Genomic DNA, 6,053 nt, shown 5'->3' on the forward strand with positions numbered 1-6,053 from the left:
ATTTATTTATTTATTTTATTTCTTGTTGCTTGTCAATCGTCAACGTCCATTAATAATCGCTCTTTTCTTTTTTCTTTTTTTTTCTTTTCTTTTTTTTTTTAACCGATTCACAAAAAGAAGAGAAAAACGTAAAAAAGTGGTCACGCGTGTTCACTCGAACGTCTCCGTTTTATTTTCTTTGTCGTTATTACACTGGATTCGACTCAAATGGTTTAAACCGATATTTCAGGAGTGTATCCTGGGGATCTCGTAAAATAATTTTTTTTTTATAATAGGAACCAATGAACGCGATCACCGTAATGGCTTAAACATACCTATGCTGTGGGATCCTCAAGTCGATTCTCCATTTATTTATTATACAATACAAAAGATGTAAAATTTAATTTTAAATATCTCTCAAATAAACTAACTCGATTTAGTTTATTTTTTTCTTTCCTTCTTTGTTTTCTAATCGTTTAATTTAACAAAGTTAGTAAATCTATGAAAGAAAAAAAAAACCAAAAATCGTTCCATCGAATCCTCTCGACATTTCTCCTGAAATATGGGTCAAAAAGCTTTACTTTTTAGGGCACTCTATATGTCGGCAGAAAGAAAGGAAAAAAACAAAAAGAAAAATAATAAGGGTGGCAAATACGAAATACTTAAACAACACTTTGCGCTTATTTCTTTTTCTCTCTCTCCTTTCCTCTTTTTTTTCCCCTAATATTTTAAGCTAACAAGCACTTCAATATTCGGCGTTTAAATATATGTACATATATATATATATATATATATATATATATATACATATATGTACACACACATGAAGATATATAATATCCATATACTTTCGTCTGTGTCATAAAAAATCCAACTAATAAATTAATTTACTAATGGTAAATTCTCTTTCTTGTTTTTTTATTTCTTTCGTTTTCATTCCTTCGGCCCATTCCGCGTCATTTTTAACGTGCGATAGATCAAGTATGTAACTTAGAAAATCGGAGGGTTCTTTTGTATAAAGATATAAAAAGAATCTCACACAGCGCGATAGCAAATGTAGCGAGTAAGAAATCGTTTTTGATAATAAAAGGTCATAATTATGCTGTAATAATTATTGGAATAATTAGAATCGAATTTTCAGGCACATGATCATTACACACATATGTGTGTATGTGCGTGTGTGTTGGAAAATTAAAAAGAAAAAAGAATTTAACGACATGTAAAAAATCCATATTGCCGGAAGAGAAATAAGTCGACAGAATGATAATTGCTCCCGTTAATTAATTCTAACGTTAATTAAAGACATAGATATGAGAGAGATTTCGAAAAGATGTAATAATAAAATAATAATAATAATAAAAGAAAAAGAAATAAAAAACGACAAAAGAAAAAATTCGTAGGAAACGAGATTATCACTTTATAGACTTATGTATATAATATAATGTATAATCATTCTCTATATTATATTGCTAAATCCTCAAAGTCTCAAGTATCTTTTCATTATTTTTCATTGACTTAATAGCAAAGAGAAATGTTCGACAGAGAGATCAAAGTAGGTTACCCTGTATAATAAGTGTTTCGATTAAGGAATTTCCGTTAGTAATAAAGGACACCAGTGCAGAGCGGGTTGTGCTTGTCGAGGTTTAATCGGTAAGCATCCAATCCTTTTGCTATTCTAATTTCGATAGCCGGCCCACAACGAAGTGCTCTCGATAGTTTAATAAAAGCTTTGAGCAAGGTTAATTTCTGTTGGGAGGCCGATTTTTATCGGTTTGGTCGGTGTGATTATAAAGAGGGACACAATAGAAAATTTTTATCAATTAAATGACGAAGCTATTCAAACGGGTCGTCGACTTTATAATAGATTATCATAATATATGTGTCAGGGTGATTACGACGATGTGATTTTTATTTTTCTTCTCTTTTATCTATTTCTTTTTTTCCTTCATTTTTCTTTTCTCTCGCGATAAGAGATTTTTAAATAATTTATAAAAAATAATTTTCTACATATATATATATATATTCATTTTAAATTATTAGAAAAATCGAAGCGAAAAAAAAGGAACACAAAATCAAGAATCAATATGAGTTTTATGTACGTATGTATTTTCTTTTCTTTCTTCCTTTCTTTTTTTCCTTGATCAATAGTCATTATCACCGACACACATATACGCATATATATATATATATATATATATATATATATATATATCAATGAGCAATTAATATTTCAGATATTATATATGACTAGAGAAGGAGTTGCAATGAAAAGCATTTGCACGTACTTCTTAGCTTTTATATCCATCCTATAAATGACTAGAAGTGAATTTTACGAGCACCTTAAATCTCTCTTTTTATTTATTTATTTATTTATTTATTTATTTATTTATTTATTTTCTTCATTAATTCTCTTCATTTTTGATTTTGCATCGAGAGTATTTCAACGAAACTGACTTCAACGTAAAAATGTTTTGTAATTGAAATTAGATGAATCAACAAGTTTCTCTAATAGCTTTGTACAGAGTTACACAAAGAAGGAAAAGAAAATAAAATAAAAAGGAAAACAAGTGGAGAAAAAGGAAGAAAGAGGCAAAAAGAAAAAAAAAAGAAAAAAAAAGGAAACATTTTCTAAATTCGTTTAGTTTCGTTAAAACGTATTGTCACATAAAAAAAATATTTCTCTAAATTTACAAAGTTACCTCGTTATGTTTGATCGTCCTACGCGGCGTTGATTTCGAACTAACAAACTGGCTCGGAGTTTGTTTGCGTACACGCGCGTACGAGGGTTGCCTATAGCTAGGGGCATATCTGCAACATCGACTGAAACTAGCAGCAGAGCGTGTTGTTTTTCGACTGCCTATTTTCAGGCGTTGCAACATGCCATTTTCATTTTTGCATATAAACCAGAAATGATCAATGAAATTCTGTAATTTCTTGTAAACTAATCAAATATATATACATACACATATTATATGTTTATCAATTATTTAGTTAAACTGTAATAATAATAATTAAATCTGTATGCGACTTAATTTAAAATATTTTAACTATCGCTTCTCTCTTGCATATACGTAAATTTGTCCTTTTTCCACTCTTTTTCTGTGCAAGTTAATTCCAAGGATTATAATATCCTTTATATATATATATATATATATATATATATATATATATATATATATATATATATATATGTGTATAATGATGAGAGATAAGCGACATTTCGTGCACGTTTTTAATGATAATAACAGGCGGACAGATTTTAGCCATATATAAAATGCATAAATATATGTATATATATACATACATATATATATATATATATATATATATATATACATATAGATATATATGTATATATATATATTATTTTTATTTTTGTTCCTGCGATTCTCTCGAAGAGATCGAAGTTCGATTACACGTGTTCAACTAATATTTATGTACGTATGTAATTTTCGATCGTCAATCGCCAACATAACAAAGTGTGTTCACATAGTAATATATTTTATTACTATATAATTAATATTATGATATTCTAGGAACCACATTTTTTTCAGTATGAATATAAAGGTAAACCTTTTTTTTCTTTTTTTTTTTCCTTTCATTATTTTTTTTTACATATATATCGTGTATATAATTACGGTAGAGTTGTGAGAGAATAACGAAGAAAAGCGCTATAGGACGTTTGACTTTACGATCAAAATTGTGTGTTCGGATCGATCGTAACAAATTCTCCCTCCCTCCCTCCCTCCCTCCCTACCTTAACCCCAGTCCCTTCCATTCATCCGCCCTCAATTTTGTTTATATCAAAATAACGCGAAAAATGCGTAAATCATGTGAGAAACGACGAAGGCGAATACTTTTTTATATATTTACTTTCTCTCCGGCGCGTGCGCGCGTGCTTGTGTATTTATGTGTGTGTACGTGTGCGTGCGTGAGTGCAAAATAACGCTTTTGTAATATTTATTACGACGAATCATATATCCTTCTTTTTAACTTTTCCTTTTTTTCTTTTTCTCTCCTTCTTCTTCTTCATTTCTTTTTTTTTTTCATTTATCTTATTTACTCTCACAGCAACTTATTGTAACGTGTATGTACTTAAACGTATGTATGTATGTATGTATGTATGTATGTATATATATTTGTATGCAAAAGTCGACTGAAGTAGTCGCGAGCTTTTTTATTCGTACGATTGATTCTCATGTATTGTACTCGTGTGTGTCCGTGTGTATGCGTGGATGTGTCCGCGTGTGTATGTACGTATATATTTATATATATATATTATATATATATATAGATATATACATGTGTGTGTGTGTGTGTGTATGTTCATTGGTTTTTCTTTTTTTTTATTCAATAATTTTCCCATTAATCTGTCTACGTTAATTATATTATATGATTCTACTTTTTGATATACTATATCAAATACGCATAGTTAACAGAAATCAACATTAAATCGTACAAAAATTGACATATCAGCCGATTGCTTTTATTAAATTTTCAGCCATTTGAATAAGATTACTTCATTTTAAGTCGATTCAATGGATCGTACATATATGTACGTGTGTAATATATAACTATACAACATACATATGTGTCGGTGTTCATTAAAAATCCTTGTCCATCGTCATTGTTCCATTCGTTGATATGAGACATGTATATATACATATATGTATGTATGTATGTATATATATATATATATATATATATATATATATATGTATATACATATATATACCTAGTAAGTCTATGAATAAATAAACCTAGGATCAGTTCTCTAATCGTCATCATTATTTCCATTCAAATCACTGTGAACAGCGATTTGATCTAGTAAATTCTCATATATACGAATTTTGATCGAAGGAAACGAACGAAGCTAATTTCGTTTTACGTTTCATTTCGTTTATTCCTTCTTTCCTTCCTTTCTTCCTTTTTTTATCTTTTTTTATTTTTCATACTCTCTCGCTAACAGAGAAAGAGAGAAAGATAGAGAAAGAGAGAAAGAGAGAAAAAGAGAGAAAAAGAGAGAGACTTTTATTATACACGCATTTTTGTATTGTTTTTAATCGTTTATTATATATATATATATATATGTATGTTGCGATAGGATACAGCCAATGTTATTGATGGTGTGCCCGTGTGTATATAATGCTGGAGGGAAGGAAAAAATAAAAAAAGAAGAAGTAGCAGTAAGCTCAGCAAAGAGATTTAAAAAAGAACAAAAATATATCTCTAGAAACATTCAAATTAGATTACATTACAAATTTAATACTTTGAGAGAATTTGTTTTTATCTGCTCGATTAACGATTATAAATAAATAAATAAATAAATAAAAAGAAAAGAAAATTAAATTCCTTTGAGAATACATCTATTTCGCGAACGCAATTTATTTATTTTTTCTCTTTTTTCTTTTCTTCTCCTTTTCCTTTATATATATATATATATATATATATATATATATATATCTTTTATATGTATATATATATATATATCTCTCTTTTCTTTCTATAATAGTTACGGTAACGAACTATTATTGTCTCTTTCTTGCTCGTAAACATAATCACCAATCTTTATTCCATTTATCATTCTGATTATAGGATGATCGAATATTTTTTGGTCCATCGTGTATGTATATAATAATATATATTTTATCCTACACGGATCAGGATCTTTGTTAGTTTTTTCCTTTCTATTTTCTTCTTTAGTTTTTCTTCGTTAAACGGTGATTAGAGCGATCGCAATGACACGGCTCATTAAACGTTATAAAACCGAAACAATTGTACTTGTATGTATGTATGTATGTATGTATGTATGTATGTATGTATGTATGTATGTATGTATGTATGTATGTATGTATGTATCTATTTATTCATTTATGTATTTATGAAGAACTATGAACGTGTTTATATAGGTGTACACCCTTCTTAATCAATATGAAAATTTGCGTCGTAAAAATTCTACATTGATAAAAAGATCATCATCATCGTCATAGTCGCCCTAATCATAATCATAATCATAATCATAGTCGTCGTTATCATAATCGTTATCATCGTCGTTGGTATATGTAGAATGTAAC

Source organism: Vespa crabro, chromosome 19 (assembly GCF_910589235.1).
Source record: "Vespa crabro chromosome 19, iyVesCrab1.2, whole genome shotgun sequence".
Lineage (NCBI taxonomy): Eukaryota > Metazoa > Arthropoda > Insecta > Hymenoptera > Vespidae > Vespa > Vespa crabro.